Here is a 26,007-nt window from a genome sequence, read left to right on the forward strand (position 1 = left end):
CACTAAATGTGACACCCCTTACCGGTCTACAGTATATCCGAGTAAGATATGTCACACGGTGTACCGGAACACTCTACTTTATCTCAATCATTTTTATTCTTCCTTAATTTACTTTTATCATAGTTTTGAATATAATTTATGAAATATAATTCATTTAAGTCATTTATTGGAATTATAATTTATTTGAGGTTCCGAAAATTTTATAGAAAATCCGGCAGAGTACCGTCTAAAAATGGAGAAAACAGTTCTTCGGAACTTGTGAAAAACACTTCCAATAATCATATTCAATCATTCTCAAACTCCAATATGAAAATCTCACTATGTTTTTCAACAACATTTCCATTTCTCAATCATTCATCTCATGTAATAATCATGTAAAAGTCATAAATAAATATTCACTTTTCCATTCATAAACAAAATTTCCATTATTTTCATGAACATCAAAATACATTACATAAGTTTAAATTACACAAAAGAAAATAAAAGTTAGTTACAAAATACCAAAATGAAACCTAGTGTCCTACCAATGCACTGAAGATGGTGAGGTGACACGGACACTATGCAGAGCTGCAGGAGGTCTCACCCAGTCTGTGGTCTACCGGGTTCTCGGTCAAGATCTCCAGAACCTACGCGTGGCAAAAGCAACGCGCTAAGCAATAATGCTTAGTGGTACCAATAATATAATAAAAAGAAATAACATAAAATAAATATGTAGTGAATGTATTAATGTCTCATTGTAAATAAATTTTCTTTGAGTATTTGTAGTCGTACTTATTTTGTACTGGTTATATTCGTTATTTCATTACATTTATCCACTTTCATTTTTTTTGTTGCCCAAGTAACCTATACTGGACGACTGGACTGGATAAATGGGTAAACTGGCACTGGGTATCAAGTACCTCGGGCCGTCACACCATTGGTCACATATGTATCTCCCGGTGTGCAACAGAACGGCTAACAAGCTGTAATAACATCAGGCATAAGGCCAAATCTCAACACAGTGTCAGAATGGCTAAAAGCCATGAAATCACAGAATGGTATAATGCCATATGCAGTACTGCTAACTGAACCCTATTGGCATGCCAAACTATCCAAACCAATCTTGTTAGGTATACTAGGGCATTTGATACTTTTGAATTTTACAATTTCTTAATTTCAAGTTTTGGTGTTACTATTCCCTTCATTAGTCAACAAAAATGTTGACTTTTGCATAGAAAATAGGTACATTGGTTTTAACACTCCCAACATACCACATTTTACATTCAAAATTTGTTAGTATTGGTTAACAATACCATTTCTAAGCTTAAAATTAATAGAGCATAATTTTCAGTTTTCATACCCTATCTTTACTGTTCCATTAGTTGCAGTTGCAGTGGGAATTTGCAAAAATGATAAACATGAAAGTTGTTCTTTATTTTGTCTAGTTGAATTTATTTTTTTGAATCACTCCATTTGGAGTTTTGTAGCTCAAGTTATGGTCCAAAAACCACAACTAGCCGGATTGAAAATTTTCAGGGCTGACCATATCTACAGTGCAGTGAACAGTGACTGCAATTCAATTGTTGGATAGGTTCTGGTCATAATTGGGGGTAGGTTTCTGCATGAAAGTTGTTGGTCTATATCTTAGCTTGTTGCTGGAAAACTTTCAGGTCAATTGGGCCATTCTACAATGAGTTATGGCCATATGAACAATCACTATTCATTTGGTCATTATGCAAAAACTGGTTGCAGGACACCCGGATTGGGGCAAGTTTTTGGTCCACTTGGTTTGGTCTTATGGGCATGGTTTCTTCACCAAAGTTGTGCCATTATGTGTCTAGTTTCATGTCCAATTGGCCAAACACAATTGAACTTATACAGCCCAAGTTACGGCTGTCCAAACAGGCTGGACTCACAGCCACCCTGCAAGTCTCACTAGGCAGCATACCAAATCAGTTTTCTAATGCTACAATTCACTCCAAGTTATGGTCAAATTACCTCAAATGGTCACTAATTGACCATTAAAACTTCAGTTTGTGTCCATTTTCATCCACCACCAAAATTAAATTTCAAAACCCTAACCCTAATTGTCCAAGCCTCCAATTCACGCATCTTACTCCTAATTTGCTATACTAATCATATAATTTATAAGAGGGGCAGCTAATATGTCACTTTAACCAAAGAATTCTCCTAACTCTAACTCATGTCAAGGCTGCCAAAATTTCATGAAATATAATCATGCTTCATTAATTCAATTTTCATCAAATTTTCAACTTAACTTAGCTCAAATTAATGATTAGAAAGGTATAAAAGCAAAGTATATGGCACTAACCTTAGTAGGGCAGAATTTTCTCTTGTTAATTCTTCACTTTCTTTGGCTTTCTTGGCAGCCAAACACTTGCTTAAGATGTAGAGACAAATTTTATTGAAGTGGACTTAGGGTTTTAAGTGAGATTTGGGTGGGTTATAAAGCTTTGGTAAGCTTTCAATGGTGGAATGGTTATGGAGTTTGAGGGATGCGGGAAGGTGATGGGCTGCTGGATTTTTATGAGTTTTTTGCTGTATTCTATCCACATTTTATTAGTTAATTTAAGTGTTGATTAAATATGATTGGTGGGTAAGTGTTTAATGGCATCATATGATGTCATAATTGGTATTTTCTTCCATTTTTTTTTCTTCTCTTCTCTACTCATTTTCAATTTATTTTTTAGCATTATTTATTCACATTTTATATTATAATAATTATTTACTTAACTGGACAAGTCGGCCAAAAATCATCTCTGAAGGCGAAATGACCGAAATGACCAAAATGCCCTCCGTTTGGCTCAACGGGCCAAAATTGTCTGTACTGATTGAAAAATTTTTCTAAATATTTTCTTGGAATTCTAATGCCATAGGAACCTCAATGACCCTTCTCTAGAGTCCCAAAAATTATTTTATAAATTTTCTCTTGGGTCTAGGGCTCCTAGTTGCGAGAACCGCAACTTCCCACTGGGTTACCCATCGCTTGGGCATCAGCTCATTTTACTTGGTTGTATTTTATTTCTAAATTTTTTTCTAAATTTTTCTTATTAATATTTGAGTTAATTATGGTTCCTCACTTTAGTTTAAATATTTTTTTCAGACGTTCTAGCTGTCCGGACTGACACTGGTCACCGGAACAGTAGAATGTACGGAGTTGCTACAGGGAGGGTGTTACAGTTTCAGTGTTCAAAATCTTTTAAGAAAACACTTCAGAAAACTGGTTCCAAAAGTTCTTCTTATGAAAGTAGAGTAACGATCTGAATTAAATTTCAGAGTTCTTCCGCTATAGTAACTTCCTCCTTTTTTGTCCGTCCCCTGAACAGTTTTTCATGCAGGTATTTATAGGGACCGGGTGTTCCCCTTAAAGGGTCAGGATCTATCTTGAGGGAGATGGAGGGTCAAGATTTCAAAGGACATAATCCTAAGCTCAAGAATTAAAAAGAATCAGAATAGACGGCCGAGATCCACTTCAGAATATTTGTCTTCTTCCTCCTCTAATCTGACGGTCCCAAATTCTCTTGTCCGAGGCGATCCAAGTGCTAGGAGTGAAAGGCGTTGGTTTTATCGTCTTCTTCTTTGATCCAAGGGCCCTAGGCTCGTCCTTACAAGTTGGATCAACGGTGGAGATTGGAAGGTACAGCGCTGTCATGATATATTCTGGCACCTGTCAGTAATGCGGGCGATTCTGGGGCGTGCGGTTGAGATTTTACCTGCAACGCTTTAACTACCTCGGCTCTGATTATGGTGATGGCGGTAGGCGCCTTATTCTTTTTGTTTTCTGCTCTCTCTTCCTTTTCGATCTTCTTAACATGATCCTTCTCCGATCTTTCATACCGGTCTCCCCTCTTCCGATCTCTATTATTCCAATATTTCCCTTAATCAGGCCCGGTTCGGTCAAAGCATTAATTCCCCTCGATTCCCGAAGCGTCCGCTTTGTTTTCTGCTTAGCAATAAATGCCCGATTTTCCCCTATATATACCCCTGACAGAAGAGTCTTTCCTCATTCGATTTTCATCTCTTCCTTCTTACTTCCCAGTTCAAGCTGCTCCGGCAGAAGTTCCGGCCATGATTGTGGCTGTTGATCCCTTTCCGATGGACCTCTTTATTTCCCGATTGAAAATTTATGACCCCGGTGATCGAATAATCGTGATAACCTTATCTGATGATGGTGAGAGAACTGGACCAATTAACCCATCTGGATCGCGGACCTCGATCGTGCCGATCTCGAGTCGTTCGACTGGTATAATCGGCAAACCGATTTCGGCCGAGAAGACTGCTAATGTTCCGCCGACCCTTGGCGGTTGCTCTTCCAAGTTTATTCGGCTTCTCACCACATTGGGTGTTCCGACAGCGGCTTTCCTCCACATTGGGTGTTCCGGACGTCTTGCCGGTCGATGACATCCTTTGGATCAGTCACAATGTGGGCTTTGACATAGGCCCTTTAGATGGGATGTTCCACCGGTCTCTGAGATCGCCCAAATGATATATTTTATTTTCAATGTAATCCGATCTCTAGAGATCACCGAAATGATGTAATCTAATTTTAGTGTAATCCGATCCCTAGAGATCGCCCAAATGATGTAATCCGATCTTTTGGAAATAGAGATTTTATCTTATTATTATTGCATTAATTATTTTCTGATCTTTTATGTGATTATCCGATCTGATTCTTCATTTGAAAGACACATATCCGATCCGTAATTCAAAACACCTTGATCTGCCGCTCTATAATTAACCGATCTCTTCATGGAATCTTGGGAATATTCGTGAGACGTGTCAGAACAGCTGGCGAGTCCCGCTATCCGATGCACCACCTGGAACATCGTGAGCATTAAATGCTCGGACGAGTATAAATAGGGGTGGGGGTTAGCCATTTGCTCTCTTGTGTCATTTTCAGTTTCTCGCGAACAACTTCAAAATTCTCTCGTTTTCTCAAGCTCTTCCGACTCCGATCAAGCTCCGGTAAGGGTTTTGATCCTTCTTTTAGTTTAAATTCTTTATTTCCTTTGAAAATGAGCGGCACTGAGGGTCAGAGAGCGGCGAGCCCTCCTTCCATCCAGTTCTCGTGGTCATCTGATGAAGCAGAGGTGGTCGGGCCAAGCGCGCGACCTGAACCTCCTAGAGTCTCTGTTCCAGCTCGGGAACAAGTGACATCATTAAGGCATGCGCCTTCTTCAGGGAGAGAGAATCTTCCCATGGACGAGCTGCCATCGGTCCTTCAAGAAACCGATCTGCAGTCATTCAGCCAGGAGTACAACATTGAGCCCGATTCATATGAACTTATCCGGTGTCACGGCGATCTCCGAGCCGATCATTTCTTCGAAGAGAACGACATGATTATGGTATATGAAGAACAGTTGAAAGCCGCGCTGCGGTTCCCTCTTGACGACTTCTTTAAGGAAGTCTCAAAATTTTTCCAAGTGTGCATAGCTCAAGTTCACCCGAACTCATGGTGGATCTTAGTAGCCTTCCGAGGCCTCTGCCGAGCTAAGGGATTCCGTCCTACGCCTAAAGTATTTGCCGAATTGCATAGGTTAACTCGTCGAAAGGACGACGAGTACTGGTTTTTCCAGGCGAAGCCACATTGCTGGCTCTTCATCGATCTGCCCTCCTCCCTGAAAAACTGGAAGAACCGCTTCTTCATTCTAAGGAGCAAAATTCTGAATGGCTTTGAGGGTTTCCCTCGTAGCTGGCTACACCAAGGCCCCTTAATTCCGAAGCGTCTTGTATTGAATAGGGAAGAGGGCACAATGGTGATGGAGTTGAAGGTGCAGGCGTCCAGAGAGAAGTTCTCTTGCTTGGATGCAGTGACCGCCGAGCTGCACCATTGGACTATGGAATTGATCACCGGCAAAGATCGCGGGCTTCAGCTTTCTGACCTCGGCATCGGTATTTTCTACATCTCAGATCTCAGGACCTTAGCGATCTCACTGACCTCTTCTTTGTGCAGGTATGGCAAGCGGCGAAGCCTCGAAGGAGAGCCTAAGCGAAGAGGAGATCTCCCGGAAGGTACGGGAGATGAAGCGGGCCGAGGAGATGCAGACACCTCGTCATGAGCCCGGGGAAATACGAGAAGGCTCGTCTCAACCTTCAGGACCACCGATCATAGAAATGGTCCGATCTCCCCCTTGCCAGGAGGAGCCGCCTCCTCTAGTTACTTCGGGCGCGGAAGGGGGTCCTTCCCAACAACAGGTGAGGCCCCTTTCCCGCGGCGCTCAAGTTCTGATCCACTCGCTGGAGAAGAACCGGACTGTTCGGGAGAACCCAGGTTTTGCTAAGGTATTGGGGTCCTCCATCCGCCGGGAGGATCGGGACAGCCGTCTCGGATAGCCTTGATGATATCTTGACCAGATCTATGAGCTCAACGTTGAGTGTCCGTGAACCAAAGACATGGTCCAGAGAAGGCGACGCTCGGGTAAAGAGGTCGAGAGGATAGGGCATGAAGCAGCTTCCCTCTGATCCCAACTATCATCCGCTCGGGACTACATATCTCAACTTGAGGGGCGATCGAAGTATTATGAGGACAAGCTGGCCGAGCAAGCTCATGTTCTGGCTGAGCGGGATCATGCTCTTGAAGAAGTGCAAGTGCTCCGGGTCGATGAAGCTGCTCAACTTGCTCACCTTGCTGAGGAGCTCAAGGTGAAAGAGGAAGAGATGGTGACTGGAGTGGCCGGCGCTTATGTAAATGCTCACAGAGATCTCCTGGTTGAGCTCAAGAAGCGTTACCCTGAGGAGGACTTCTCCTAGATGGCCAACCTGGCTCCCGAGGATGAAGGCAAGGAGAGTGAGGAGGCTGAGGGTGAGGGGGGAGATGGACAAAATGTAGATCAGGCTGGGGGTGATCCTCCAGCTGAATAACTTGTACAAATTTTTGAAATGAAATGAAATGGATTACCTCTTTTGTTCGATGAATGGTTGTGATCGGAAAATTTCTAAATTATTTAAACACTTGATTGTCTGAGTATGTTGAAATAACTGAAAGTGATTATTAACCTAAGTGTGAGAGATCAGAAAACACAATGAGCATGAGATCGGTAGGGAACCAACGCTAAACGGGACTTGATTAAAATTAGAAATTTGGCTTGAACATTTAAGATCGGGATCATCATTAAACCGGAATGGAACCTTTGATTATTCTTAAACTTTTGAAAGGGAGATCGGCAACAAAAATGGTAGCAAAGATCTAGTGTCAGTTCAATTTCGTTTGTCAACAGAGATCAGGAATATACTTGACTAGTCAGGAGATTCGACAATGGGTTTGGGAGATCGGTGAGTGATTTAATAGACCGATAAGACTTTGACTGATGTGAGGACTTAGCATTGATTCAATTCCTTGTGAGGAGAGATCAGAAATGTGGTTATCTAGCAAAGAGAGATTGAAAATGTGGTTAGCTGTCAAAGGGAGACTTAGTACTGGGGATCGGTTTCAAAGTTTATTAATTATGGGGATCGGCCAAAATATGGTGTCGACAGCTGCCCCTCTTTACATAATTTCTATTAAAGGGAAAAATTTTCCCGTGTAGGAATTATGTAAAGATTTAGACCCATATTTTGGACGATTAGGTGTTCAACATTAGGGAACTAAAGCATTCCTAAGTTAGTGACCTAGAGATCGGCAACAGAAGTTAAAATACTAGAAAATTAAAATCAACTTGGATCAAGGAACCAGAGGTTGATAACAGGAAATTTAAATGCATGAAATTAAAATCAACTTAGATCAAGGAACCAGAGGTTGATAACAGGAAATTTAAATGCATGAAATTAAAATTAACTTAGATCAAGGAACCAGAGGTTGATAACAGGAAATGTAAATTGCAGGAAATTAAAATCAACTTAGATCAAGGAACCAGAGGTTGATAACAGGAAATGTAAATTGCAGGAAATTAAAATCAACTTAGATCAAGGAACCAGAGGTTGATAACAGGAAATGTAAATTGCAGGAAATTAAAATCAACTTAGATCAAGGAACCAGAGATTGATAACAGGAAATGTAAATTGTAGGAAATTAAAATCAACTTGGATCAAGGAACCAGAGGTTGATAACAGGAAATGTAAATTGCATGAAATTAAAGTCAACTTAGATCAAGGAACCAGAGGTTGATAACAGGAAATTTAAATTGCATGAAATTAAAATCAACTTAGATCAAGGAACCAGAGGTTGATAGCAGGAAATGTAAATTGCAGGAAATTAAAATCAACTTAGATCAAGGAACCAGAGGTTGATAACAGGAAATGTAAATTGCAGGAAATTAAAATCAACTTAGATCAAGGAACCAGAGGTTAAAAACAGGAAATGTAAATTGCAGGAAATTAAAGTCAACTTAGATCAAGGAACCAGAGGTTGATAACAGGAAATGTAAATTGCAGGAAATTAAAATCAGCTTAGATCAAGGAACCAGAGGTTGATAACAGGAAATGTAAATTGTAGGAAATTAAAATCAACTTAGATCAAGGAACCAGAGGTTGATAACAGGAAATGTAAATTGCATGAAATTAAAATCAACTTAGATCAAGGAACCAGAGGTTGATAACAGGAAATGTAAATTGCATGAAATTAAAATCAACTTAGATCAAGGAACCAGAGGTTGATAGCGGGAAATGTAAATTGCAGGAAATTAAAATCAACTTAGATCAAGGAACCAGAGGTTGATAGCGGGAAATGTAAATTGCAGGAAATTAAAATCAACTTAGATCAAGGAACCAGAGGTTGATAACAGGAAATGTAAATTGCAGGAAATTAAAATCAACTTAGATCAAGGAACCAGAGGTTGATAACAGGAAATGTAAATTGTAGGAAATTAAAATCAACTTAGATCAAGGAACCAGAGGTTGATAACAGGAAATGTAAATTGCATGAAATTAAAATCAACTTAGATCAAGGAACCAGAGGTTGATAACAGGAAATGTAAATTGCAAGAAATTAAAATCAACTTAGATCAAGGAACCAGAGGTTGATAACAGGAAATGTAAATTGCAGGAAATTAAAATCAACTTAGATCAAGGAACCAGAGGTTGATAACAGGAAATGTAAATTGCAGGAAATTAAAATCAACTTAGATCAAGGAACCAGAGGTTGATAATAGGAAATGTAAATTGCAGGAAATTAAAATCAACTTAGATCAAGGAACCAGAGTTTGATAATAGGAAATTTAAATTGCATGAAATTAAAATCAACTTAGATCAAGGAACCAGAGGTTGATAACAGGAAATGTAAATTGCAAAAAATTAAAATCAACTTAGATCAAGGAACCAGAGGTTGATAACAGGAAATGTAAATTGCAGAAAATTAAAATCAACTTAGATCAAGGAACCAGAGGTTGATAACAGGAAATGTAAATTGCAGGAAATTAAAATCAACTTAGATCAAGGAACCAGAGGTTGATAACAGGAAATGTAAATTTCATGAAATTAAAATCAGCTTAGATCAAGGAACCAGAGGTTGATAACAGGAAATGTAAATTGCAGGAAATTAAAATCAACTTAGATCAAGGAACCAGAGGTTGATAACAAGAAATTTAAATTGTACTTACAAAGCAAGCCTAATCCGGACACAAGAAGTTCTTCCCCAATGAAGTGTGCTTAACAGAATCCCGAAGGCCAATGATGAATGGAGGACGAGTTGCAAGACTTGACCTATGCCCTCATTTCTTCAAATGCCCCATTTCTGTTTTTTGACTTTCTCCCGAAAAGCGCCCTTGTGGGTTTTCACTTCCCCTTCGTCTATATGACTAGAAGCGCCCTTCCGGGTTTTCACCTATAGTTTTCTCCTTTTTTTTTTTTTTGCTCGCTCTTTTCAGGACGCCGTTCCGGGTTTTCATCCTTCACTCATTTTACAGAAAAGCGCCCATTTGGGGTTTTCGCCTTCTTTCACACATTTTGCTAGGAGCGCCCTTTCGGGTTTTCACTCCTACCCCCCTTTTTCTTCTAGGTCATTTCCTGCAAATCTCATAGTAAAGTATGTTAGGTTATCAATTGTCAAATCTTAATCTTATGGAAAAAAAATTTTTAACAGATTAATAGTGCATTAAATAACGAGATTGCAGAAAGATAATGTTAAGGAGTGAGTATAAAGGGAAGATAAAAGCATAGGGAACGAAGTATGACTTTATTATAGCTTTAATAAAAACAAAGATAGAGTTTCAAAGAAAAAGGGTACAAGGATAGATCTCATATATTCCTTGTGGCTGGCTTTGAAATCCCTTAATTGCCATTATTTCAAGTTTCTCTGAAGCCTCATGTCGTGACGGTTTCTTCTCCATCCTCGGTTTCATGCCCCATTCCTTATTTCTCCATTTTGGTTATTGGGACTCCCTTTCGGGTTTTCACCCCTAGCCCCCCCCCCCCCCCTTTTTTTTTAGGCTCACTCTTTCAGGACGCCCTTTCGGATTTTCATCCTTCACTCATTTTACAGAAAAGCGCCCCTTTGGGGTTTTCGCCTTCTTTCACACATTTTGCTGGGAGCGCCCTTTCGGGTTTTCACTCCTACCCCTTTTTTTTTTTTTTGGCATAGTATCTCTTGACGGTGTCAGCATTCACAAGTCTTGGCAATTCTTCACCATCCATGTGGGTCAAGATCAAGGCTCCTCCAGAAAATGCCTTTTTAACCACATAGGGTCCCTCGTAGGTTGGTGACCATTTGCCCCGGGGATCATTTTGATTCGACAAAGACTTTCTTCGTAATCAGTCCCGGGTTGGAATTCGCGTGGGCGAACGCTTTTGTCAAATGCCCTAGCCATTCTCCTCTGGTATAATTGCCCATGACATGCTGCTGTTAACCTTTTCTCATCCAGTAAGTTTAACTGATCCAACCTTGACTGGATCCATTCTGACTCATTAATCCCTGATTCCTTCAGAATCCTGAGGGAAGGAATTTCAACTTCAATAGGTAATACTGCTTCCATCCCGTAAACCAGTGAGTATGGAGTTACCCCGGTTGAGGTTCTTATAGAAGTCTGGTATGCGTGAAGAGCGTAGGGAAGCATATCATGCCAATCCCTATATGTGACCGTCATTTTCCGGATTATCCTCTTGAGATTTTTGTTTGCGGCTTCCACCGCTCCATTCATCTAGGGACGGTATGGGAAGGAATTGAGATGTCGGATTTTGTATTGATCACACAATCTCTGAATCTTTGGACCACTGAGATTCTTGGCATTGTCAGTGACGATTTCATTGGGGAGACCATGCCGGCAGATGATATTGTTTCTGAGGAATTTGAGAAACGTGTTCTGTGTAATATGGGCGTATGACGTGGCTTTGACCCATTTAGAAAAATAGCCAATTGCTACCAGGATAAACCTGTGCCCATTGGATGCCTTAGGGTTGATGGGACCAATCACATCGATGCCCCACATTGCGAAGGGCCATGGTGAGACAAGGTTGAACAACTTGTGAGGTGGCACATTTATCGGATCTGCATAAATCTGACACTTATGGCACTTTCGGAAATACTCGATGCAATCCTTTTCCATTGTAGTCAAAAAATACCCACGTCGCATGATTTGCTTAGCCATCATGTGCCCATTGGCATGGGTGGCACAGTTTCCCTCATGAGTCTCAAAAAGGATTCTCTTTGCCTCTTTTGCATCCACACATCTCAACAATTCGCCGTTGGAGCTCCTCTTGTATAAGGTCTCTCCACTGGGGAAGTATCCCAATGCTAATCTCCGAATCATCCTCTTTTCGTTTTTGCTTGCCTCCGAAGGGAATTCTCTGGTTTTGCAGTAGACCAAGATGTCATGATACCAAGGTTTACCATTAGGTTCTTCTTCAATCATGAAGCAATAAGCTGGCTCATTCCTTGTCTTAATCTTTAATATCTGAGTCATCTGCCCTTCTTCGATTTGAGCCATAACAGCTAGAGTAGCTAAGGCATTAGCAAATTGATTCTTGTCTCTGCTAAGATGAGTGAAAGAGATTTCTTCGAATTTCTTAATCAGCTCCAGTAAGTACTTCTGATACGGGATTAGCTTAGGATCCTTAGTTTGCCATTCTCCCTTGACTTGATAAATGATCAGGGCTGAGTCTCCATATACCTTCAACTTCCTGATTTTCATTTTGATGGCAGCCTGCAGACCCATCACACAAGCTTCGTATTCCGCGACGTTGTTGGTGCAGTCAAATCTCAACTTGATAGCTATCGGAAAGTGTTTTCCATTCGGGGATATCAACACAGCTCCAATTCCATTACCGGACAAATTGACAGCTCCATCAAAATACATTTCCCATACATCAGCTAGCCCTTCTTCTTCGCAGTCTACTTCATTAATATGCTCATCAGGGAACTCAAAATCCAGGGCTTCATAATCCTGGATAGGATTTTCTGCTAGGAGGTCAGCGATCACGCTACCTTTCACCGCCTTCCGGGTCATATAGACTATGTCATATTGGGAGAGTATGACCTGCCACTTGGCTATCCTACCTCGCACGAATGGGCTTTCGAATACATATTTGATAGGATCCATCCTAGAGATGAGCCATGTCTTGTGATTCAACATGTAGTGCTTGAGGCGGTTTGCCGTCCAGGTTAACGCGCAGCAAGTTTTCTCTAGGAAAGAGTACCTCGACTCGCAATCATTGAACTTTTTGCTCAGATAATAAATAGCCCTCTCTTTTCGGCCAGTATCATCATGTTGTCCCAAAACACATCCCATCGAGTTCTGTTGGACTGCCATATACAGGATCAGAGGCCTCCCCGCCACGGGTGGAACCAATACTGGTGGGCTTGACAGATACTGCTTGATTGTCTCGAAAGCCTCTTGATAAACTGAATCCCATTGAGTGGTGTTGTTCTTTCGGAGCAGTCTAAAAATAGGCTCGGCCTTAGTGGTGAGATTGGAAATAAACCTTGATATTCAATTTTCCCAGGAAACTGCGCACCTCCCTTTCTGTTCTTGGGGATGGCATCTCTTTAATAGCTCGAACTTTATCGAGATCTACCTCTATTCCTTTCTCGCTCACTATGAATCCCAACAATTTCCCTGACCTAGCTCCGAATATGCATTTGGCGGGATTCAGTTTCAACTGATATTTCCTGAGTCTCTCAAATACTTTCCTCATCACCTGCACGTGGCTCTCTTCTCCCCTAGATTTGATGATCATATCATACACGTACACCTCTACTTCTTTATGCATCATATCGTGGAATAATGTGACCATAGCGAGTTGATAGGTAGCACCGGTATTCTTCAACCCGAAAGGCATGACCCGATAGCAAAATACTCCCCATTGAGTGATAAAAGCAGTTTTCTCTTTGTCTTCCTCATCCATTGGGATTTGATTGTACCCAGATGCCCCATCAATGCATGAACACCTACCCAATCCCGCAGCATTGTCTACTAACACATCAATGTGGGGGAGAGGGAAATCATCCTTCAAGCTTGCTCTATTAAGATCCCTGTAATCAACGCACACCCTAACTCTCCCGTCCTTCTTCATTACCGGGACAACGTTAGCTATCCGTTGGGGATATTTGACTACTTCCAGGAACCCAGCATCATACTGTTTCTTGACTTCATCCTGAACTTTGAGCAGTGTGTCAGGATTCATTCTTCTTAGTTTCTGCTTCACAGGGATTGTCCCCGGAATTAGGGGAATTTTGTGCGTCACTATCTGGGGGTCTAAACCAACCATATCATCATAGCTCCAGGAAAATACGTTCAGGAATTCTCTAAGCAAACTGATCATGTCTCCCGATTCTTCACTCTCCACTATCTTAAGCTCCCTTTTTACTTCTTCAGTACCTAAGTTTATAGTGCATGTTTTGTCTCCACAAGGCACTAGGGAAGGTTCATCCTTTTCACCTCTTTCTTCTGTAAGATCTTCCTCAGATTCACTTGAAGTAATGGCAGTCATGGGGATTTCAAAATTAACCAGAGGAATTTCTTAGTCTATTGAATTATTAGGTGTTAATTGATGAATGGTTCTGAATGAATGAAAATATAACATATTATAAGGATGGAATTCAAAAGGAAAGAAAGAGAGAATTGGATTTAAAATGCACTATTAATTCATTAATATTTATGCCATAAGAAAAAGGTCCATTTACAGAGTTACACTTGCCACCATGGACAAAATGATCAAGTGTAGATAACCAAAGGTACTTTACTCGAGATTGAGTACAGGGATGTCCTCTGCTGTCCAGTTGTCTAGCTCTTGCCCCTCAGCTATTGGCAAGACCAGAGCCTCATACAAGGAATCCAGGTGGACAACATCAATGGATGGTTCATCAGGTGATTCTTCCACATCTGCCGGATTTTCAATGACCGGTTTAGTGAAGATCTCTGCGATTCTCGGGACTACCTTCCTTTTTCCCATTTTCTGGTCAAATCTTTGATCCCGAAGCATTTTCCTCATCCAGAATCGCCCATCCATAAGGGCATCTTCCTCATATCCCAAACCACAACGGCCTACCTTCTGGATAGCCGGTATGGGTTCCACGATTCCTTGTAATGTGGCGCTTAGGCCTTTGCCTTCTTTGTACCCACTCCTCGACATTATCTTGGCTACCATAGCCATAACCCCTTCATTTCTGGTTTCTTGTAACTCAAGGGCCTGGAAGGAGCTTTCCAACGACTCCTCAGCCGCTTCCACATAAGGGAGTGATTGTGGCTTGGTGACCAAAATGGCTTCTTCTCCTCTTACAGTGATGATTTTGCCGTCCATAATGTATTTTATCTTCTGGTGCAGAGTTGAGGGAACGGCGTTCGCAGAATGGATCCATGGCCTCCCCAGCAACATAGTGTAGGCCGGTTCAATATCCATCACCTAGAATGTGACGTTGAAGGTACATGCACCAATTTGGAGTGGTAAATCAATATCTCCCAACACTTCTCTTCTGGTACCGTCAAAGGCTCTTACCACCATAGCACTTTGATGTATATCTGATTGGTCAACTGGCAATCTAGCCAAGGTGGCACTGGGCAGTACATTGAGAGCTGATCCATTATCAATAAGTACCTTGGCTACTATACAACTCTTACATTTCACTGTTACATGCAGAGCTTTAGTGTGCCTTAAACCCGCTGGGTCTATCTCGTCTTCCGAGAAAGTAACAAAACTGGATGCCTGGATTTGTCCCACTATCTTCTCAAACTGCCCCGGAGTGATATCGAGGTTTACAAAGGCCTGATCCAGAATTCTCTGCAAGGCTTGTCGATGCACTTCTGAGCTCAGGATCAGCGATAACAGTGAAATTCGGGCAGGTGTCTTTCTCAACTGCTCCACCACATCGTATTCACTCTGTTTCATTATTTGGAGCAGCAGTTCTTCCTCTTCTTTATGTCCGGCAGGTTCTACTTCCTCCGTTTTCTCAACCTCCTCTTCTGTATTCTTCAGTGATTCTCCCATTTTTACTTTCCCTTTTCTCTTTTCTTTCTCTTCGTTCCCGTAACACCTCCCACTTCGAGTTATGAACTCGACCTCTTTCTTAAGTGAGGAGGATTTTGTGGCAGCGACGGGCTGAAGATTAACCTGGGGAGTAGTACTGGTGGTAGGTCCGGCATAAGTCATTTTAAAATGCTCATGAGGAGTAAAACATGGTTTTGGTGGTGCCTGAGTCAAGGAAAGATTAGGAGCTGATGTACTGCTTGACGCTCCTTGAGTGAAAACTTGGAAATTATAGTTCCAAGGCACAGCGTGAGTATTGGTGACAGGGAGCTGAGGCGGAGTTCGGATAACCGTTACTGGCGGTGAGGCTACTGGGGGTGAGAAGGTAATTCTGGGTTTAGAGGTAGAAGCATTCCGGCTGTATCTAGTTGTGTTCACTCCCCCTTCCGTTTTCGACCTTATCTAGCATCTCAGAACTTTGAGGGATAGCAGGTTCTGAACCTCTTGCTTGAATCCCTCACAGCCCCGCAGCTCATGATCAGCTGCCCTTCCATGGTAAGGATATCCCGTATCCTTTACTGACCCTGATACCCGAGGGCAAAGGTAGCCTTCCTTCATTGCTACGGCAAAAATTTCCTCAAAGTGAGGAATCAGCTCATCTACCTCCGGTGTCGACCTTTCTCCGTCAGGCTCTATCATATTTACACCATTGCCCGCATTATGGTTGGGCAATGGGTTTGAGGTAACATTGGGGAGGGAACCATTTCCCTCAATTTTCAGCCACCCGTTCTGTATTAGAGCGTGTACTCTCCCCCTGAGTGCTCCGCAGTTGTCAGTTGAATGCCCTTGTGCCCCTCCATGATACTCACAACGGGCAGTGGCATCATACCACCTGGGATATGGAGGCTGAATTGGGTTTAGGGGAACTGGTACAATCTAGTTTATACCGACAAGGTATCGGTATATTTCACTGAGCGGGAGGGGAAGAGGTGGATCAGTTCTTGGGGGTCTTGGGTTGTTTTGTGGTGGTCTCGGTTGAGCAGGAGGAAGAGGTAGTCTAGGTTAGTAATTTGTAGGTGGGGGATATTGTAGGTGCGGGTGTGGATAATTCGGGAAAGGAGGCAGAATGTTTGCGATGGTTTGGCCATGAGGGGAAGGATATGGCCGGTAGTTATTTTGGGGAATTGGGGAGTAATTATTCTGCCGGGTGATGGAATGCACATCATCCTCCTTTTTCTTGCCAAAATTGGCAGTCTTCTTTGCAGGGTTCTTAGCCAACTCCTGCTGTCATCTCATTCTTAAGTTGGCCTCTATTCTTTCACCGGCCTGGATGATGTCGGAGAAGCTGTTGGAAGTGTTTTCAATCATCAAGTTGAAGTAAGGAGCTTTCAAAGTCTCGATGAACAGAGAGCATAGTTCATTGTCGGTCACCGGGGGGTGTACTTCTGCCGCCTTTTCTCTCCATCTCTGGGCATACTCCTTGAAGCTTTCCCTGTCTTTCTGCACCAGGTTCTGGAGGTCCCTCCTTGTAGGGGCCACATCGCAATTAAATTTGTACTGTCTTAAGAAGGCATCAGCTAAATCCTTCCAGGAGCGCAGTTTGCTCTGCCCAATCAATGCACCACCTCGGGTCTGCCGAGAGGCTCTCATGAGAGAAGTGGACTAGCGATGTCATCATCATCTGTCGAGCGACATCTTGGCGATATAGGTAGCCAAGTGAATGCGGTCCAATTCCAGTGTACTTGTCGAAATCGGGACTTTGAACTTGGGCGCACTACCACATCAGAACCAATCTAAGCGATGCCACATCGATCGAACCATACATATTCGGTCCTTCGATTGCTCTCAATCTCTCTTCTAGAGCAAATAGTTTCTCGTTTTCTCGCCTTATTTTCTCCTCCCATCGCATGAAATGCTCCCAGCTTGGGAGATGAGGGGTGGAGTGAACTGGAGGGATTAGAATTGAAGGGTATGGGTCAGTGTTTGAAACGGTTGGGTAATGAGAGTACGGTAGGTCATTATTCATGGTAGCCGGATTGACAGTGATTGTCGAGTCCGGAATAGGCGACTGAAAGGTAAAAGAAGTTGAAGCTTGGTGAGGATCCATTGTTGTAGGAGGTGGAGGAGGTAGTGGTAAGTTAGGTTCTCAAGGTGTTTATTCGGGACATTTCCTCATTAGTCTCATAAGTTACGAGACTGATCCTTCAATTCGGAAACCTGCCCTTGTAGGTTCTGTACTTGTTCCTGATCTTCCATTATCTTCTTTGTTCGAGATCTTGTTAAGTACACTCGCTTGGGTTGAACCGTGTGCTTGGTCAGACTTGCCTTGTTTGAAGCAATGTTGATTTTCTGTAAGGAGTCAAAAAGGTTTTAACAAATTTAGAATTTCGTAAAAAAAAAAGCTAAAAGTCCTGGTTTGGATGAAGGATACAGTGGCATTTGGGAGCCAGAATGAAATCTGCGAAAGGATGATTGCAACAACTTTATCATGGCATCGTTCGATAGTCTGACTGTGAATGATTGGATTGAATGCTCATTTATGATACCTGTCCATATAGCGCATTCAATTTTTCACATAACCCTAGCGAGGGAGTTCCTACGGGAGTCATATTATTCATTCACAAATTTGCTAAACAATGGTCCAAAAATCATTTCATTAACTGAATAATTTGTACACCGTATTCTTTACATCGGCCTAGGCTCTGGGAGGTTCTTTATAATGAGATGACATTTTCTGAGATACTCATATAACATTTCTTCTTGTTTGGCAGGGTCGAATGCTTTTAGAGCATACTCGGATTTAGGTAATAGTTATTGTTTTCCCTGTGCTATCGTTCTCTCCAGCTGGACAACATTCTCTTTCAGCTCTTGATAAAGAGCAGCTTGTCTTTCTTTCTCCTTCCTTTCCTTAGCACATTCTTTCAAGATATCGTTGATGAGTAGTGCCTGTTCTTTCAATTCGAGCTTCTTGTTTTTGTTTTCTTGTTTATATTCCTCAACGAGTATTTCTTGGTATTTCATTTTTTCCTGAAGCTTACTATTTTGTATTTCTACTTCTTTTACCACAGCTTGGAGAGAATCTTTTTCCTTTTCCCATCGTTCCTCTTGCTCTTCGAACCCTATCTTTTTGGCCCTTGCCTCTTCCCTGAGTCTTCTCACCTTTCTTTTAAGGTTCTACTGTTGGTCCTCCAACTGTTTTATTTGTTCTTATAATTGTGAGTTCTCGGTATTTGCCTTTTGTAGTGAGTCAACCAGACGATTATCAGCTTCTCCTAATAGGACGTTTCAGCGAGGGTCGCTGTCTTCGAATTCTGCAGTTGAGTGTTCTCGGCCCCTGTCAGCCCTCCATTCAAGATAATCGCGTGTGGCACTTGGACCTTTAAGCGACCTTTCCATCAGAGAGATGTTTTCCCAAGATCTGCAAGCCATTTTCAACCCTTCCTCTTCTTTGAGCTCATGGTAGAAATGACCTTGGTGGTATTTTCCAATGTTAATTCTAGACTGTGTTGAGCCAAACTGCCTCATTACCAATGCCGGAGTGTAACTTGTGTATCCGGTCACTCCGATTAGGGATACCGATCGACATTTCCCGGTCCGACCAAAACGGATTGGCCTGACACCCACAGTTTCCTCCAACAGTAATCATGGCTATTGAAACTCAAAATCCGTTCCCGCCACTGCTGTTCATTCTTCGGACTGATTACCAACAGGGTCATCTTCTCAATGGGAGGCTGGTCAAGGTACCAAGTCAATCCTTTTATCTCCACAGGACACATGTGACTGATAATCCAGAGGTACAACAATTGAGAACAACACTTCATGGACCCTTTGCCCTGTTGTTCATGTGAGGTAAGGGTTAATAAGGTCTCCGCAAGAATTGCCGGTATCGGATTGACCTCCTGCTTTTCTACTACCCAGAATACTTCCACCGTGCTGCAGGTTATGATTCCCGATGGTCCCGGGAACAAAATCAGGCCATAGATTCCCAAGGCGAGTGTCACTGAAGCTCGATCCCACTGTTTCTCTTGGATGTATTGATCTAATCACTTCTTGAGATGTGTCCAATACCAACCATGCGTGTTTCCTTTGACAGTTTCTTTTGACTTTACTTCTTCTGGGGAAGTACCCATCGTATGTGCCAATCGTTTCTAAGCCTGCCTATGCTCGAGATGAAGGTAGATCCGATTTTGCGTCAGGTAAGGAATCTCTAGTAATGTCTGATATTCTTCCATAGTGGGAACTGTATCAATATCATTGAAAGAGAACACTCCGTACTTAGGACTCCAAACCGACAGCATGGCCTTTAATGCCGAGATTTGGACCTTGACTCGCATTAGGGTTGCAATCCTCCCGTACTTCTTCTCAAATCGTGCCTTGACTTGATCGGGAAGCGACCTCCAACCATTAGACAGACCCTCGAGGCTGTTCATTCTGACCTCAATTTTATTCAGATCCAATGAAGGTAGCAAGCTAGCATGTGCCTTGGAAACATCATTTTGCGAGGGTACTGGAGTATGAGCTGATTTGGACCAAAGTTTAGCATTCTGAACTTCTTCTGCCGACTGACTCGAGGATGCCATGATAAAAATGATGCCTATCCTTTTTACAGACTTTTAGTTTGGTGATGCCTGCGGAAAAACTCGTTAGCAGGATAAATTCAGGTAATCATGTATTATATTATTGGCAGAGTGGTACTTACACATTTATCAAAGTAGGAAAATGTGTAGGTTTTCTTAACAATATGATTCAAGATTACCCTTAAAAATAAGAACAAAATAAAATAAACAGAATAGGGTAAGAGTAAGTATGCCCCTTTTGTCCTAGGATAGGGAGACTCCTGATACCGGATGAGTGCTACCTAAGTGGATAGTTCTATCTTATAAGGTAGCTTACTACGGCTTTCAGCTATCGTGATAGTTTAGTGTGTGAAGGGACATCTTTACCTCTTCCCAATTCAGGGGGATTTTATTTTTCCCATTTTTCTTTTTTTTCTCTTTTTTTTTTTCAAACGAAGAGCACTGTAAGGAGTAAAACAAGCAAAACAAGCGGAACAGTTAGTAGGAATAACCAAAAATTAATGCATAAAATATTACCGGGTGAGCCCACCTAACTATAATTTGATTGAAAAGTTAAATCTACTTTTGGACCTCTAGACTGGGGTTGAGTTGAAACAATGTCCCCAGTGGAGTCGCCAAGCTGTCGCAAGGTGTTTTGCGGTCGCCTGAACGAACCCTCACCGAAGTGGAAAAGAATGAGGAGTCGCCACTTTAGTTTTGAGGGAAACTAAAGAAAACCATTTGTGAAGATAAATTGAAATAAAACCACTTGAAAACAGAGATTCTAAGTTCGGGGTCCGTAAACGGGTGGGGAAGGTGTTAGGCACCCCACCTCGTCCCTTAATTAGGGTAAGTAGATTTAACTTCGCACTCTTTATAAATTAGTTAGGAGGACTTGAATGGAAATGCTAATCCTTTTGACAAAAGGAATATTTGATTTTTCACTAATTCGGATTACCCAGATACATAAGTAAATGAGACAACATTAGTGAGTTACTGTTGTATGTTAGTTTTGTTTGAGGGGCTATTTTATTAGAATCCAATTTTTGAAATTGGATGAGAACTCTCCTCCGATCTCTTTTAAATATTTATTTAAATTTTAGATTGAGAACCGGATAAGAACTCTCCTCCGATCTCTTTTAATATTTATTAAAATTTTTGGATGGAGAATCGGATATGAACTCTCCTCCGATCTCTTTTAATATTATTAAAATTTTTAAGCTTGAGAACCGGATAAGAACCCTCCTCTGATCTCTTTTAATATTTATTAAAATTTTTAAGCTTGAGAACCGGATAAGAACCCTCCTCCGATCTCTTTTAATATTTATTAAAATTTTTGGATAGAGAATCGGATAAGAACTCTCCTCCGATCTCTTTTAATATTTAATTGTTAAAATTTTAAATTGAGAATCGGATAAGAACTCTCCTCCGAGGTCTTTTAATTAAATGGTAGTCGGATAAGGATTTTTCGATCTCTCTAAATTTTACCTATTGAGAGGGCCTAAGGCTAAGGGTTCTGATGTTCAAAGGTGTCAGGGGGTCTGCGCAAGACTTCTTTAACTTATTGGTACCTTAGGACTGGGCAGGGGATTCCAAACCGAATCCTCCGACCTTCCTATATGGTCGCCTCACCAGCATTTTTGGTAGCTGATCTATTCCATTTAGTTATCCAGGGTTTGGTTTTACTCTGTCTTATGACATCTTGCCCTATGACCTACTGAGTCATACTAGTGACTCAGCTTTACCATTTTCCAGGCTTATTATTCAGACCTTTCATTATTTCAAAAGGACTCTTAAGTTGCCGTTACCCACATCTCATCCAACCACTTATGTATCGCTTGGAACTAGATGACTTACACTCAGAAATAATAAAGATTAACAAAGGTATCGACACGGAAATAAACTCGAGCACAACCTTTCTCTGTATCTTTCTAGCGTGATATGAACTTAAAGAAAATAACATACGTAAAGAAAGAAAAATGGAAATGCGTAAAATAAGAACTAAACTTAATAAAATGGCAACATGAATATTGACCTGTAAGGAGTTGATTCTAGTGAACTAACCGAGAATCACAAAACGCAATAAGATTGCAAGTTGATAGCCGGGAGACTAAGGTTCGCCTTTGAACAAAGAGTGCTTCACTAAATGCAATCGAGTCAGAATTATACCCGAGTTTAAATGAGATTGAGCATGGGCGATGGAAGTGAAAATAAAGATAACAAGGAACTGAAAAATGTGAACGCTACGGGATAATGAACGAGCTGAAAATAGAGAGTTTCAGTGTTCAAAATCTTTTAAGAAAACACTTCAGAAAACTGGTTCCAAAAGTTCTTCTTATGAAAGCAGAGTAACGATCTGAATTAAATTTCAGAGTTCTTCCACTATAGTAACTTCCTCCTTTTTTGTCCATCCCCTGAACAGTTTTTCATGCAGGTATTTATAGGGACCGGGTGTTCCCCTTGAACGGTCAGGATCTATCTTGAGGGAGATGGAGGGTCAAGATTTCAAAGGACATAATCCTAAGCTCAAGAATTAAAGAGAATCAGAATAGACGGCCGAGATCCACTTCAGAATATTTTTCTTCTTCCTCCTCTAATCTGACTGTCCCAAATTCTCTTGTCCGGGGCGATCCAAGTGCTAGGAGTGAAAGGCGCTGGTTTTGTCGTCTTCTTCTTTGATCCAAGGGCCCTGGGCTTGTCCTTACAAGTTGGATCAACGGTGGAGATTGAAAGGTACAACGCTATCATGATATATTCTGGCACCTATCAGTAATGCGAGCGATTCTGGGGCGTGCGGTTGAGATTTTACCTGCAACGCTTTAACTACCTCGGCTCTGATTATGGTGACGGCGGTAGGCGCCTTATTCTTTTTGTTTTCTGCTCTCTCTTCATTTTCGATCTTCTTAACATGATCCTTCTCCGATCTTTCATACCGGTCTCCCCTATTCCGATCTCTATTATTCCAATATTTCCCTTAATCAAGCCCGGTCCGGTCAAAGCATTAATTCCCCTCTATTCCCAAAGCGTCCGCTTCGTTTTCTGCTTAGCAATAAATGCCCGATTTTCCCCTATATATACCCTTGACAAAAGAGACTTTCCTCATTCGATTTTCCTCTCTTCCTTCTTACTTCCCAGTTCTAGCTGCTCCGGCAGAAGTTCCGGCCATGATTGTGGCTGTTGATCCCTTTCCGATGGACCTCTTTATTTCCCGACTGAAAATTTACGACCCCGGTGATCGAATAATCGTGATAACCTTATCTTATGATGGTGAGAGAACTGGACCAATTAACCAATCTGGATCGCGGACCTCGATCGTGCCGATCTAGAGTCGTTCGACCGGTATAATCGGCAAACCGATTTCGGCCGAGAATACTGCTAATGTTCCGCCGACCCTTGGCGGTTGCTCTTCCAAGTTTATTCGGCTTCTCACCACATTGGGTGTTCCGACAGCGGCTTTCCTCCACATTGGGTGTTCCGACAGCGGCCCAGTTCCGGTCGATGACATCCTTTGGATCAGTCACAATGTGGGCTTTGACATAGGCCCTTTAGACGGGATGTTCCACCGGTCTCTGAGATCGCCCAAATGATATATTTTATTTTCAATGTAATCCGATCTCTAGAGATCACTGAAATGATGTAATCCAATTTTAGTGTAATTCGATCCCTAGAGATCGCCCAAATGATGTAATCCGATCTTTTGGAAATAAAGATTTTATCTTATTATTATTGCATTAATTATTTTCCGATCTTTTATGTGATTATCCGATCTGATTCTTCATTTGAAAGACACTTATCCGATCCGTAATTCAAAACACCTTGATCTGCCGCTCTATAATTAACCGATCTCTTCATGGAATCTAGGGAATATTCGTGAGACGTGTCAGAACAGCTGGCGAGTCCCGCTATCCGATGCACCACCTGGAACATCGTGAGCATTAAATGCTCGGACGAGTATAAATAGGGGTGGGGGTTAGCCATTTGCTCTCTTGTGTCATTTTCAGTTTCTCGTGAATAACTTCAAAATTCTCTCGTTTTCTCAAGCTCTTCCGACTCCTATCAAGCTCCGGTAAGGGTTTTGATCCTTCTTTTAGTTTAAATTCTTTATTTCCTTTGAAAATGAGCGACGCCGAGGGTCAAAGAGCGGCGAGCCCTCCTTCCATCCAGTTCTCGTGGTCATCTGATGAAGCAGAGGTGGTCAGGCCAAGCACGCGACCTGAACCTCCTAGAGTCTCCGTTCCAGCTCGGGAACAAGTGACATCATTAAGGCATGCGCCTTCTTCAGGGAGAGAGAATCTTCCCATGGATGAGCTGCCATCGGTCCTTCAAGAAACCGATCTGCAGTCATTCAGCCAGGAGTACAACATTGAGCCCGATTCATATGAACTTATCCGGTGTCACGGCGATCTCCGGGCCGATCATTTCTTCGAAGAGAACGACATGATTATGGTATACGAAGAAAAGTTGAAAGCCGGGCTGCGGTTCCTTCTTGACGATTTCTTTAAGGAAGTCTTAAAATTTTTCCAAGTGTGCATAGCTCAAGTTCACCCGAACTGGTGGCGGATCTTAGTAGCCTTCCGAGGCCTCTGCCGAGCTAAGGGATTCCGTCCTACGCCTAAAGTATTCACCGAATTGCATAGGTTAACTCGTTGAAAGGACGACGAGTACTGGTTTTTCCAGGCGAAGCCGCATTGCGGGCTCTTCATCGATCTGCCCTCCTCCCTGAAAAACTGGAAGAACCGCTTCTTCATTCTAAGGAGCAAAATTCCGAACGGCTTTGAGGGTTTCCCTCGTAGCTGGCTACACCAAGGCCCCTTAATTTCAAAGCGTCTCGTGTTGAATAGGGAAAAGGGCACAATGGTGATGGAGTTGAAGGAGCAGGCGTCCAGAGAGAAGTTCTCTTGCTTGGATGCAGTGACCGCCGAGCTGCACCATTGGACTATGGAATTGATCACCGGCAAAGATCGCGGGCTTCAGCTTTCTGACCTCGGCATCGGTATTTTCTACATCTCAGATCTCAGGAACTTAGCGATCTCACTGACCTCTTCTTTGTGCAGGTATGGCAAGCGGCGAAGCCTCCAAGGAGAGCCGGAAGAGAAAGAGGGAGATCTCCCGGAAGGTACAGGAGATGAAGCGGGCCGAGGAGATGCAGACACCTCATCATGAGCCCGGGGAAATACGAGAAGGCTCGTCTCAACCTTCAGGACCGCCGATCATAGAAATGGTCCGATCTCCCCCTTGTCAGGAGGAGCCGCCTCCTCCAGTTACTTCGAGCGCGGAAGGGGGTCCTTCCCAACAACAGGTGAGGCCCCTTTCCCGCGGCGCTCAAGTTCTGATCCACTCCCTGGAGAAGAACCGGACTGTTCGGGAGAAACCAGGTTTTGCTAAGGTATTGGGGTCCTCCATTTGCCTTCGGGAGGATCGAGACAGGCTGTCTCCGGATAGCCTTGATGATATCTTGACCAGATCTATGAGCCTGAACGTTGAGTGTCTGGTGAACCAGCACATGGTCCGGGAGAAGGCGACGCTCGGGTAAAGAGGTCGAGAGGATAGGGCATGAAGCAGCTTCCCTCCGATCCCAACTATCATCCGCTCGGGACTACATATCTCAACTTGAGGGGCGATCGAAGTATTATGAGGACAAGCTGGTCGAGCAAGCTCATGTTTTGGCTGAGCGGGATCATGCTCTTGAAGAAGTGCAAGCGCTCCGGGCTGATGAAGCTGCTCAACTTGCTCACCTTGCTAAGGAGCTCAAGGCGAAAGAGGAAGAGATGGTGACTGGAGTGGCCGGCGCTTATGTAAATGCTCACAGAGATCTCCTGGCTGAGCTCAAGAAGCGTTACCCTGAGGAGGACTTCTCCTGGATGGCCAACCTGGCTCCTAAGGATGAAGGCGAGGAGAGTGAGGAGGCTGAGGGTGAGGGGGGAGACGGACAAAATGTAGATCAGGCTGGGGGTGATCCTCCAGCTGAATAACTTGTACAAATTTTTGAAATGAAATGAAATGGATTACCTCTTTTGTTCGATGAATGGTTGTGATCGGAAAATTTCTAAATTATTTAAACACTTGATTGTCTGAGTATGTTGAAATAACTGAAAGTGATTATTAACCTAAGTGTGAGAGA

The sequence above is a fragment of the Hevea brasiliensis genome, chromosome 8 (genome assembly GCF_030052815.1).
Source record: "Hevea brasiliensis isolate MT/VB/25A 57/8 chromosome 8, ASM3005281v1, whole genome shotgun sequence".
Lineage (NCBI taxonomy): Eukaryota > Viridiplantae > Streptophyta > Magnoliopsida > Malpighiales > Euphorbiaceae > Hevea > Hevea brasiliensis.